The sequence below is a fragment of the Anser brachyrhynchus genome (genome assembly GCF_964034855.1).
Source record: "Anser brachyrhynchus genome assembly, chromosome: 4".
In the NCBI taxonomy this organism is placed as follows: Eukaryota; Metazoa; Chordata; class Aves; order Anseriformes; family Anatidae; genus Anser; species Anser brachyrhynchus.
The window spans coordinates 57,877,464-57,891,491 of NC_137698.1; the positions used below are offsets into that span (position 1 = coordinate 57,877,464).

Genomic DNA, 14,028 nt, shown 5'->3' on the forward strand with positions numbered 1-14,028 from the left:
AAAAAACTAATAAATAAAGCCACATAAATATATAATGGTGGTATAACGGTGGTCAGTTCTGGTCCTCTTATGGGCTTAATAGCTTCCATACTAACCAGGATGCTAAGAAGGGAAGGAGAAGAAAATAAAGTGCGCACTATATGTGGAACCTGTAAATCCATAAATCCATCATAATACAATTAATTTAATTTTTCCCACCAGAGTATCACTGATATATATATATATATATATATATTTACACATTTATTTACTTACCCTAGGTAGACCAGAATGTTCTGAAGATTTGATCACTCAAAATAAATTATGTATCTTTTCTAAAATTCACAACTTAAAGTAGGACAGCTTCCTGAAAATATTCTGGAAAAATACCTTCCATAGTAATTTCTCTGTCAAATGTGCAATACTATATGAGCTACAGCATATCTTTCAATAGAAGCGAATATTGATATAAAGATAGGGAGTGATAGAGAATCCATTTTTCAATGCCATAATTTTAAAACCTTTTCATTACAATAATTATAAAGCCTATTGAAAACAACTTAGCCTGGAATAGGCTTTATCAAGTTAAATTTCAGGCGATTTCACTGAGATCAAAGTAGTGGATGATTAATACCAAACTTAAATGTGATTCATTTTTTGCTACTCTTTAACAGAACTTAAAATGCAATTCAGCTGAGCTCCAATTTGAAATCCCCAGGAATTACTTTGTCAGAATTCCAGGTTCTGTCAAGCTACACTTTTCTGTTGCTAGTGTCAAAATTCAGTGGCACTGCAGCACAACCAGGCTTATTTAACACAGAATATAAACTGACCTGAACAGCAGTACCTAAAACTGCTACATGTACAGATGCACATCATTTTGCAGTTAAATCTGAAAACAATCAGAATATATATTTTTGTTGAAAATCAAGTTGTCTAAGGTTAAAAGCAACCTCTTCTTCAGGACCACAAACTTAAGCTACTCCCTTGAGTTATGGAGTGTTTTCATAGGAAAATGTCTTTTATGCACGTGTGTGTGTATATATATATATGTGTGTGTGTGTGGTGTATGTACTTTATATACTTTATTATCCCTTATTTTACTGCACCCTGATGCAACTTCACTTTTTTGAGCACACATAATTTTTTGATAATACACACGGTACTTTTTCAGTATTGATTCTTCTATTTAACCCTTGTCCCCAAACACAATGAAAAAAAAAATATTCTTCACCTTCCGTTACTCTTCTTGAATCAATTCTGTGCCCTAAAAGCTTAGTTCTTCTGTTTTGATAAATAATTAATCTGGATGAGTTATTCATTTTTTTAAATTAAATAGCAGGTGAAAAGTTCTGGCAAGAAATAACTAGTAATCTGCCCCACAGCAGAGGGAAAGTTTTCTGCACTTGTACAGTATGGTTACAAAGCCTGGATTTTACAGTCAGTATCTATATGAAAGTTGAAAATTCATTTTAAGCTAATGCGATGCAAAGTGGTCTCGCTAGGAAGTTCAGTTTTCACTCATCAAGATTTGCAATCTCATTTACTTGCACAGGCTCACTAATTTGATTGTAATCATGTTACTTATCTTTTAATTTTGTGTGTGGCAGATGTACATCAGAAATGACATGCAGGTGGGAATATCATATATTAAATCAATTTAATCACATTTAAATATTTCAAGGTTTGAGGAAAAAAAAAAAACACCAAAGTCATAGTTAGATAACTGTTTCTAAGCAAAGTGAAAATGCTTTAACGTGATAATTGACCTTAAAATAATACAATTATGCCTGCAATTTAGAAGATGCAGCCAGCTGTTTGATTATTTTAAGAGTGACAGAAGAATTTTAAGGTTTGCTGAAGCAAAAATACATTTTACCCCTGTTCAAGAGGAAATTATAAGTCCTAATAAATGTATATGAATAATTTGTTTGTTTTCACCTTGAAAGATATATTATTATGTGCTCTCAGACACACATGCGCAACATTACATCTTGTTTGGTTACAGTCCAAGAAAATGTGGACTCAGATCAAGAATCCAGGGAAACCATTTAAGATCATTGCCTGATTTCAGGTGTACGTTAATTTTCTATAGCAGCATCATTTGCAGTGATGATAATTTTGAAGACAAAGGGTCTTCCAGAGACAGTAAGGCTGGGAGTACTTCAGGTGATACCATCCTTATCTTGTCTGTCAGTCCCTTCATGACTATCAATCTCTGGGACATTTTTTGGAAGCACCTTATTACTGCCACTAAAATTTTTCATGTCTGGGCCTACTTCTGCAAAAGCAGGTCTAACAAATTACGTGGTTTAGTTGTTTAGTTAAGAACATTCCGTGCAAGAAATATTTTATTAAGAGTACATAGGTAATAAAATCATTTTATATAAAAAAAAAGAAATTACATGTCCTCCCCCCAAAATTAATAAATGCATTTAAAATACCATATGTAATCCTTATGCAGATAAGTCAATTTCATCTTATCTAAACCAACCAACAGAGGCAAGGCTGTCACAGCTTCATGCCCCTAGGTTCAACTAGGAGCATGTATTCCCAATAGACGCACCCATAAACACACATATACAATACACATTCACATGCATACATAGCAAGCCACACTGTATGCATGTGCATACAGGCACATGCAGTACTTGCAAAAATACAAACAGTACAAAGAGCCTCATCCTGTTCCTTTGTGTGGCTGATCAGGATGAAGATCCAATAGTGAGAATACATACATGTATATAATCCCTCCAGCAGCTGGACTCAGACAGTCTTCACAATAGCTGCTCCTGGATCCCAGTCTTCTCAGTTGCTCACACCTGGGCATGTCACCTCCAAAGCCACAACCCCACTCCAGCTGCCTGTGCTCAGACTTACATGTACAGTAAGCAGTAATGCATTAAGCAGCACTATAGGCACTAGTGCTCTCCCCCATTGTCTTCCATGTAGATATGCATGCACACAAATGGGTCTCCCAACCAACCTCCACAGCCCACAGTCTCTCCAGCAGCTGGCCAGGACTCCCCTGGTCTCTACAGTAACTGGCTCCTTCAACTGCCTCAACCACAGACACACACATATGAATATCTGGTCCCAAGGGAGTTAAGCTACTCCCTGGCTAGTCTGACTTGATACTTGCTCAAGCACTGACTTGTGTACCCTCACTCACTACCATTGCTGGCAACCCAGACACACAGGCTCTCTCTGGCCTGTGGTTTCACTCCAGTCACAGGAATTTAGACCTCTGTATACATACATTCATACACAAGAGTCCCATTATATAGAAGCAGAGTTTTATGGGAAGACAAGGTGGAGTATGGTTATGGTGTGTGTAAGACATGGCTAGGCATATATACTGACCATATATACTGACCAGCACAGTTTACAAGCAACAACTCTCTTATCCCCTTCTCCCTCTATTTTCCATGCTTTTTCCTCCCCAAAACACTCAAATCACCCTTTCCTCACCTTTGGTCCTTCCCTAAACATCCCGTTGTCTTGTACAATCCCCAAATGTGCTTCCCCTCAGTCTGAGATGCAAACCAGAGTTGCTCCCCTTGACTCATCTGAGAGAGTGTCACAGCTGAACACCGGAACTGATGGTCTCTTGAGATGGCCAAGGGAGGGCAAGTGAAGGATGTGCATTTCTCCAGCTTGTTTGAGAAGTTTCCTCTGCAAGTTATTGTTCCTCCTTGCTCTTTCATGTTTGTGGAGATGACCTTTCTTATGGGTTTATCACTCTCCCATGATAGGCCTGGGAACAGCCGGGTAAGGGTATAACTTGGGTTCCCCCACGTGCCATTTTTCCACTGTGCTCCTTTGTGTGTGTGGAGATGAACTTATTGTGTAACTGGACACACATCATTCAGCTGTACCTCAGAATGACTAAGTGACTCTGGCTGCCTACCACCAAATGAAAATGAATGCCAAAGACATTCATTTATAAGCCGTTTCAGAATCTCAACAAACAAGCAATTGATTATTGTGCTGTGGGTTCTCCATGATCATTAGGTATGCTTTTCCTATAAAGTTTACTTTTCAATTAGTTTATATAAGATCAGAGATATTTTACTCACTTTCTTGTAGGAAAGCTGAACAAATCTTGCAATGACAACTGCATGTTTCTCTTCAGCCTTTTTCTGCCTCTTCCTTGTCTTAGTACTTGCTATTGATAGGATCAAAGTCCTACAGTAATGGAGAAACATCTTAGAAGAAATGCCACAATAATATGTGCTTTTATCTAGATTTATTATATTATGAGAAATAATATTATATTTTTATTTATTAAAATCTGTACTAATATTAAGGAACATTCACCTGGAAATATAGATATATAAAAATACAGATTCAATCACAAACAGTTAAGGATTTATATACAGAACAACTTAGAAAGCAACTTTAATTAACCTAGGTCTACATTACAAACTAAAGCTAGCATAGTTATGTCAAACAGATTGTAGGCAGCCATCACGCTACAACTGGCATGCAGGTGGAAGACCTCTGTTACAGTTATGCCCTCCAGCTGCTCATTATTACCCTTTTGCCAGCAGAACTGGGAGGGCAGTAACCTCCAGCAGAGTGGTTCATGTGAGTGATCCCTCATCCACTTCAGGCAAAATCACCCAGGTAAGCACAAGCAATTTAAATAGTTGGCTTGAGGCTGCAGGCAGATACCCTCTTTCAGATCTAGCTGTGTTGACAATTGTTCCTAATCCTTTCTGTGCTGGAGTCTGTACCACTGTCAGAAAGTTCAGCTAAATTGTAGATGACTTGGGACTACTTCTGAGACAAGATAGTTGAGACCTACATACACACTTTTTAAGCTCAATTGCTAACCTGATGGTAGTAATTCTGTGGTGGTCTCTGTTATAAGCAGTCTGTTTTTTTTAGTTTTGTTTTGTTTTGTTTTTCTCTGTATCATCTGAAAATTTGACTGACTTTCTTCTGAATGTGGATTAGACAGAATTTGCCAGAAACACTTCATGAGCTGAGCTGTGGAAAGGAGTGAGCTCTAGCTAATGGAAAAGGGATAGATAACTAGGACTGGTATATCATCAGCAGCAGAGGTGCCTGTTTGTAGCTTCAGGCAGCTAAGAGTGACAAGAGATTCAATCCCTTACTGACATAGTTTTGCTCACAAGTGAAGAAGAGGCTTTACAGACACCATTATAAGACTGCATTTGTTCCGTTTGAGCCACATGTTAGAAAGGCTTTCTACACTTGTACAAAGCATGGTTTTTCATCCATGTCAGTATCATGCTGCCAGTAAAATAGTTGATACTGCATCTGATCCCAAGTTCCAAATATACTACCAAAAACATATGCCCTACTAAAAGAAAACTGCAGTTAAAGCAATATATAAAAAGCATTTTACTTATATTCTATTAGCTGGTATCAAACCTGAGCCTTATCTAATTTAGTGCAATTAAATGTGACGATGTTAGGAAGCATACTGAAAGTTTTGCTGAACCTGTCTATTCAAAACATAAATTCTCCCAGTTTTGTTTATATTAAAGGCCAGCCTTTTCAGAATGTAAGCAATGAAGATTCATCATGTGATTTTAAACAGCAATAAATAATTTTATGGATAAGACTAACCTATATTTTATTGAATATAATAAAACACCTTAGAAAGGGAAAAGCATTTTAGTATTTGTGACACAATGAACAAGAAAGATTTTGTTAGGACAGAGTGCATTATAAATGTATTACCAATAAATATTGTGTTCATTTTGTAACTGTTAAAACTGCTGCTAGGCAGCATTGTTGCATTGGTCTGAAGGGATTTAGCAAAACAGACGGTTACTCAGACCTCTTCCAACCACACAGTAAGGAGGGGATGGGCAGAGTCACAGAGATCAGCTGCAGTGCACACCTGCTAGAAAAGTAGCCCCTTTTGCCAGTGTCTTTCAGTCACCCTAGGTCAGTGTGTAATCACAGTATATTTAGTGCATGTGCCAGCAATATAAACAGTCTGTGACTTCAGTCAATGATTCTTTAACTGAAATGAACATCACTGAATTCAGAAGTACTGAATGCTTATTCAGTATGATTCAGGGAAAAAAAAAAAGAAAAGAAAAGAAAAAAGTAACAAAATTACATGAGCTTAAGTTAGCTAATAAAGAGGCAACATGACATGAATGCAGGTCAGGGAGGTCTTCAGAATGGTTAAGCAACTTTCCGGGAGGGTTGGGGTTGTTAGCAGAAACTTAAGCAGATGAGTCCATTGATAGTATGAGCTAAATCAAGCTGGCACTTGTCAGTAAACATGCATTGTAATCACACTGTCATTTTGTTATACGGAAATACTCTATTTTTTTTGTTTGCCCTGCAGTGGCATTAATTCTACTTTTACAGGTGCTCACGTCTCCTTTGCAATATACATACAAGGTGAATCAGTTATATGTTGATTAACATCGATGCCTTTCTCCAATAACCCCATGAATAATAAGTGAAGTAATGGAAGTGAATAACTGTCTTTAAAGATAAGTTACTGTAAAATCTTCAACCTTCCATGCTGAATACTTTACTGAAATACTTAGTTCCACATACCATTGCTAGCTGCATCAGTAGCAGATTAACTTTTACCTTTTACCTTGATTACAACTTCTTCTTTAGTCTCTCTGATGCTAATCTTAGCTCTTTAATCTATTCAAGTCACAGCTCCTAAAATTATCTTCTTCATCTCTCATTTCTTCTTTTACACATCAGTGAAGAGTCCAGGTACTGATGCCCTTTTTCACAATGCAATAGATATAGGATCTCCATCTTGAAGACCTTATACAATGTAGACTTAATTTTTTACTTTATCTCTTCTCTGCATTGCTACTGATGGTCTTAATGTTCTGTTCTCTCTCCAAGTTCTGCTTCAGGTTTTAATGTTAATTTATTTGTAAGTAGTATACTCCCTGATCCAAATTTTTCTCATTTAAAACTTCGTAAAAAATGACATTCTTCTATGAAGTTATTAATAATTACATCAATAAGAGAATGGGAAGAATAAAATCCAGTGTGGTAAAGCTCTGAGTTACTCATTTCTTAATTTTATCCTTATCCTTCTGAGAATATAGTATTGCCATATTTTGTACAGTAAAAACATGTTATCAATGAGAATTAGTAATAAATATTGATTGTTAACAATAATTTATAGTACTGTACTTGCCCCCATCTGACTTACTCATGGAATACTTCAATAAAGCCCCTATTTAGCAAAATGTTTTTCTGTCTTGATATGAAAGAGAAACTTATAACCCCCAAACAGATACCTCAGGTTAGGTCCATAAACTCTTATTTGGCTGTGTATACTATTGGCCTGCATTTTTTATAACATCTGGGTGTTTAGAATCCTTCACCAGAGTTGATAGATGAGCTTTCCAAATGGCAAGCCAAAACCATTCCACTGCTTTCTGAAACTATTTTTCCTGTATTATGTACATGTGGTAGCATTAATTGGCTTACTCATCTGTTAACCCTCTTTGCAGCCCTCAGTACAAAATGTCTTTTGGAACATATTTCAATATTCATTAATTCTGACAATTTATCATCACTACCTCATAGTTACTGTGTCAGTGACAAGTGTCACAGAGAACTTCTAAATGATGTCCCTTGGGATGACATTCCATGGCATATTCAACCTTGCTGGTAAGGTCAATGACACAGATTTGCTTTCAACAATGTAATCCAGGCCAAGAGTGACAGCCAGACTATGCAGCATGACAGAAGCAAGGAAGGTTTGAAAAGGCTTTTCATTTGTAAATGACAGAAACAAGTCTTACTGGGAATTCCAAATTTAGCCAAGCTAGGAGCATCTTTAAACAGAATAGATCTCTACTTCTCGAACTTGTTTGGGATGTAAAAGTTGAGATACTAGCGTTTTGGCTCTGTCATTCCCAATATATACTGCCTTCTCAGTGATTCTGGCATCAGTCTATGTATTTATAATCCCTTTGGAAGCAGAGGGAAACATCACTTGCCATTGATAATCTTTCTAGTATTTTTTTTTCCCCATACTCCTTTTTTAGCAACCACAGATACTTTTTTAAGCTCCATTTGATATTACAATTGTGATGTCTTCTTTAGATGTGAACTTTCTGGGTCAGCATACCCAAATGTTTATGTATTAAAAAAAAAAATCCTTAACTCATTGTAGTGGGTTTATGTGGCAAGGCTTTGGTAGCAGGGGGCTACAGGGGTGGCTTCTGGAATCCAGAAGCTGCCCCATGTTAGATAAGGGGCCCTCCGCTAGCCAGAGCTGAGCCAATAAATGATGTTGTTTGCGCCTGTGTGAGAGCATATTTAAGAAAGGAAAAAAACTGCTGCTCAACAGCAGCAGGGAGAGAGATGAGTGAGAAACAGCCAGGCAGACACCAAGATCAGTGCAGAAGGAGGGCAGGAGGTGCTCCGGGCAGGTGGTGCTCCAGGCACGGAGCAGAAGTTCCCCTCCAGCCTGTGGAGAGGCTCCTGGTGGAGCAGGCTGTCCCCCTGCAGCCCATGGTGTACCACAGCAGAGCAGATCTCCACGCTGCAGCCCGTGGAGGAGCCCTTGGTGGAGCAGGTGGATGTGGCTTGGAGGAGGCTGTGGCCTGTGGAGAACCCCTGCAAGAGCTGACTCTGGGTTGGAGCTGTAGCCCATGAAGAGGGAACCACGTAGGAGCAGGTGACCTGATGAGTGCTGCAGCCCATGGGGTACATATGTGTCTTGCCTTTATGTGTGTCTATTGGGTAGTCTGACTTTTTGTTAGCTGGACCTGGGAACATGGAAATATCTCTATTGTCAACAAGATTTGAGAGCTTCTGACAACTTCTACTTTAATTCCTCTTGTCCTTGCAACTTACTCTTTTCACTGCCGTAGACTAGCAGGTTCTCCTGTTCCGCAACAACAAAGTTTGCAGTGGCTTTATCTAGTGGAATTCAGACCTATACAGATATCACCTAAGGGTGAGACAAAAATTCATCTCTTAGTAAAATTGTTTAGATGATGGATATCAACAATACTACAGCAGCTGCAGGGCTGGCTTTAAAAACATGTAGATACTTTTATGCATTTTATGTAAAGCCCCTAGTCTTTCAAAATAAACCTTAATATACATATATATGTCATCTGTCATATGTTGAGAAAAACATGATTTAAATAAAGAATTTAATTTGAAAAGGAAGTAAATATGTAGACATGATTATGAATTGTATAAAAACATCGCAGATATCCTCTGATGTTACATGGACTCTCTTCTAACAGACACTGAGTAAGAAGTCTTAGTAGTAATGTGCTCTTACCACAATAATCTCAGTTATGAAAGCTTTTAAGCAAAACAGTAATGACTACTGTGTAATTAAAAAGAATGCAAGGAAATTGTTCTCTCAACACTGAAACAAATGACTTCCTTGTCATCCTGAATTTAGCAATTAAGTTTTCACCAATTAAAAAGGAAGAGAAATTATAATAAAAGATTTGCCCTATCGTGTTAAAGAAGCTGAATATCTTGCAGTTCATGCTAAGAAGCATGATTTCATGTCAGGTCATGGTAAGGAAAAACACTTGTGATTGAACATCAATACATTACTGTATATGTCTTATGTTTTCAAATAGTAATGCTATCTAGTCACTGCAATAAAACTAATAGAAAGGACTAGATGCAGTAGAGTATGTAGTCATATCATAATACTTACCTTTAGGCAGTCATTGCCTTATCTAAAATCCTGTGTCAGGTGGTTGGGCTCCTCAATGTGACAAAAACAAGGTACCTCAAAACTGTAATACAAAATACTACCTGAGTAATAAGTATTTATTTGCCCACAAGTTTACTTAGAAGTGTCTCACAGATCACTATAGAACAGTCTGAAATCACACCTCTCCTCAGTTCTAATAACACATCTTAGTGATTCAATACAGTGAATGTCTGTGCTACAGGCTGACAGAACAAATGCACTAATTTAGGGTAGCTCACAACACTACCAAAATTAAGATTTCTGGGGAATGTGTGAAAACGTTTGCCACATGGATGCAAAGAAAGGAGGTAAAGGATATATCCCTGCTACCTGCAGAGCAGAGGCAGTTTAGAAAGCATGTTCTTACTCCTGTTAACTGCAGTCACAGTTCCCATTTGAGATCAGGTAATTGACTGTGGTTGAGCTTCTCTTCTATTTAAGTGCAAACCCTACCAGATTAACTGAAACCACCAAAGGCATTGTAAACTAATACATTTGACTTTGTCCAGAAAAGCACTAGCAGCATAAACACTGCCAGGTATAGATCAGAGGTAGTTGAAGCTGTTTTTCACTGGTTTTCAGACTGTAACTGCTAGGTCATAGATCAGAGAAAGGCCTAGCGCATCAGCCATGGGTTTGGATTTGACTTGCGAGCCAATGTCCTGCAGCTGAGATTAACATCAAGGAGAGGTCATGAAGAGAATAGTTTAGGAATATCCTTAAACTACTGAATCAGGAAAACAGGAAGGTTCCACCGACTCATACACTGAATTTTTATCAAGAAGATAGATGTCTGGTGTTTATATACAGTTTCTCAAAGGATTCAATAATGTCTTTACATTTAAACACGGGCAAGAAGAGAAAGCCCTCTACTATTTAGATTTAAATTAGATACTTTGCAGGATAAAACATTCTTCCAGAAAAATGAAACAATAGGGTTCAGCCCTGCTGTCGTTCTCAATTAACTCAGATCAGTGCCTTCCCTGAGACCTCTGCAAGATTAAAATTATCAGATTATGAGCTAACTATGTAAATTCTTTTAGTGTCTCTTTCTGGTGTTCTGCCATGAGCCCAACTATCTGAGATTCATTCCTATCATTGAGAATGATGTCAAATCTTTTCCCTGCATAATGAATATTTTCAAATGCAATATGTCGTATGCCATCAAAAATTGCTTGTCACATTCTTGTCATTTGTACTGCTTCTTGCAACCTACCCTTTTGCTTCTCTATTACAGAGTTAAAAAACAGCATGGTAAACGGCAAATGATTAAGTGGTTCAAATGCACTATTAAGTAGCATTAGAATTTGAAGATAATTGAAAAAAAATATAATGCAAATCTTCAACAAATTTAGTTAATTAAAGGTTTTGTGTGTGTGTGTTTTTTTCCCACTAATTATGGGTGTTGGTTTTTTTCTTTCGCTTGGGGGGGAAGTTTTTTTTCAGTTTGAAAGATGTGTATATTTTATTGAGTAGAGCAAAAATAAAAAAAAATATGTTCATATTAAATCAGACAAGCCTTCCCTGTTAGCTCTGTTAAGAGGTGTTTCATATACTTCATATCAATGCACGTTTCAGTGATGGAGTCAAATAATAACAATAAAAAAGGTAAAATCCTGATCCTATGGGATCCATACATGACTTGGTGTCATATTTTCAGAGATATTCAGGTGTGCCATTTAGGCACCTGAACTGGAGTTCCAAACTAGAAGTGCCTAAATAGCTTAAGAATCTAACTCTCACTGAAAATGAACTAGTAATTTTTCTCTCATTTTTCCTTAAATAACTTCAAATACTTTCTGCATACTTTCATTGTCTCGCAGCATATTCTGAATCCACATTTCAGATAATTTGGAACATTCAAAATACTTAACTAGGTTTCTAGGTAATATATGTTTTATCTCCATCCAAGAATTCTCCAAGTAAAAGACTTTCAAACACAGCACATAAACTTAATTGCTGTAGTTGTATAGCTTCATAATTTTAGTGAGTGCAGATCAGTTTGCAGAGTTGCATTCATGGTAGCCTCATTTCAGATCTTTATTTCTCTTTTACTTTTTTTTTTTGGGGGGGGGGGGGGGGCAAGGGCCCGGAGGCAGTAATCCGTGTCTTAAAGGCTTGCTAAATTAGGCATTATTTTAAAATTTACATGAATTTTACAGGCAGCCTTTAAACCCCCCGATGAGCATTTTGAGGAAACAAATAATAATAACAATTTAAAAAAAAAAAAAAACAGGTTTATACAAGAGGACTTAATAGTGCAGTCTGGCTACCACCTGGCAGGCTTCAAAATACTGCTAAAGGTGTTTCCCTGCAAGTCAAGATAGTTATTTCTAAATTAGTGACTAGAAAATTGGGACCATGTGAACCTAATAAGGTTCAACAAGTCTTAGTGCAAGGTGCTGCACCTGGGCTGGGGCAATCCCAGACAGGACTACAGAGTGAGAGAACTCATTGAGAGCAGCCCTGCAGGGAAGGACTTGGAGGTTCTGGTGGATGAAAAGCTCACCATGAGCCAGTAGTGCGTGCTTGCAGCCTGCAAGACCAACTGCATCAAAAGAGGTATAGCCAGCAGGTTGAGGGAGGTGGTTGCCTGCTTCTACTCTGCCCATGTGAGGCCCCACCTGGAGTGCTGCATCCAGGCCTGGAGCACTCAGCACAAGAAAAATGTGGATCTTTTAGAGCAGGCCCAGAGGAGGGCCACAAAGTTGATCAGAGGGCTGGAGCACCTTTCCTACGAAGAAAGGCGGGGAGAGCTGGGGATGTTCAGCCTGAAGAAGAAAAGGTTCCAGGGTGACCTTATTGCAGCTTTTCAGTACTTAAAGGGGGCTTATAAAAAAGGTGAAGAGCAACTTTTTGCTGGGGCAGATAATGATAGGAGAAGGGGGAATTGTTTTAAACTAAAAGGCTTAGGAGAGATTTAGATAAGATGTGAAGAGGAAATTCTTCACTCAGAGGGTGGTGAGGCACTGGAACGGGTTGCCCAGAGAAGTTCTGGATGTCCCATCCCTGGAGGTGTTCAAGACTAGGTTAGTTGAGTCCCTGGGCAGCCTGATCTAGTGGGTGGCATCCCTGCCCATGGCAAGGGAGGTGGAACTAGATGATTTTTAAGTTATTTTCCAACCCAAGCTGTTCTGTAATTCTAAGAAGTTAGGTGTTCTGTAAGTTCTGTAAGACTTGTTTCCTTTTAGAGACTGACCAAAAATGAGTTTACTGGTGTGTTATATCTTTTGTCTAAATAATACATCTGCTCAGCCTTATTAAGGTATTTGGTGCTAAAGCAGCTGGGGTACATGGCAAAGGGCTTAGCTACCCTAAAGGAAGGAGGCAAAGGTGGAGGTGTAGATTGTGTAGGGCAAAGTCTGTTGTAATGAAATTGCGAAATGTACTGTTTTTATTGTGTATCTACAATGAACTTATTTTGTGTTGATATATTTACTGGGTTGGCATAGCAACTCAAAAGGTAATTATGTGTCTTTGAGAGTCTACTATCTGCTTTCGCTGTTGCATTTTTTTTTTCTGTTAAAATAGGGAGAAAGCTGTCATCCAAGTACTCAAATCTGCAAGAAATATAAGCTAAATCTGTTGCCTAATTTTCTGGGTTAACCTGAGCTCTTAAGTAGTTCTCTGTTTTCCTTCTGTGTGGTGATTGGGATAGTTTGGTTCTGTTTTACTTGTTTTCTGGGTCCTAGGAAGGTTTCAACAGTAGTTATGCCTAGTATAAACAAATGAATTACTTGAACTTATCATGGACTACTGGATTTTATGTCATGGTATGTCTGACTAATTCTTATCTAATAATCTACTGGCTTGAACGTGTGCTGGGGAAACAAATCAGAGTTTTGTGCCTTCATTTAAAAAAAAAGAGGGATCAAAGCTCAAACTTGTTTAGGACACAAATCAAATATTTTTTTTTCCTTCTTCTGAAGTGATAGCTCTGCATAAACAAATATAAAATTGAGAGGGTTGTGAACCTCAGTTGATGTTTTGTAGTGCAGTGGCTAAGTCAAGCACAAACAAAAAGAAAATTTGTTTACTAGTAAATAACAGTTACTGTTGATGTGCATGAAACTCCCATGTAGAGTAACCCCAGAGAAAATGGTCCTGTTTAAATGCCTCACTTACCTGTAACAACAAATACAGTGCAACTATTCTCCTGTTAATGTTGAAGTTGCTTATGCTGTCTGAATGCAATATATGAAGAAACATAGATGTCTGAAATGGGAACTAGACTGCAGGAACAGTTATTTTGTCTGACTGCATTTTGGCTCCCAAGCAAGTTGGTACTGACAGCTGCTCTCTATCAGAGAATCCGAGACAAGTATTCAAGGAATTGCTAG

General features: G+C 37.9%; 1 long non-coding RNA gene across 1 annotated transcript; it reads right to left on the reverse strand.

The window, feature by feature from the left end:
* Positions 1–375: 375 nt before the first annotated feature.
* Positions 376–10,235, reverse strand: LOC308193843. Its single transcript, XR_013950000.1, has 3 exons — positions 9,650–10,235; positions 8,818–8,914; positions 376–4,167 (listed from the first exon to the last, which is right to left on the reverse strand). It is a non-coding gene; the product is annotated as an uncharacterized lncRNA (long non-coding RNA).
* Positions 10,236–14,028: the final 3,793 nt, after the last annotated feature.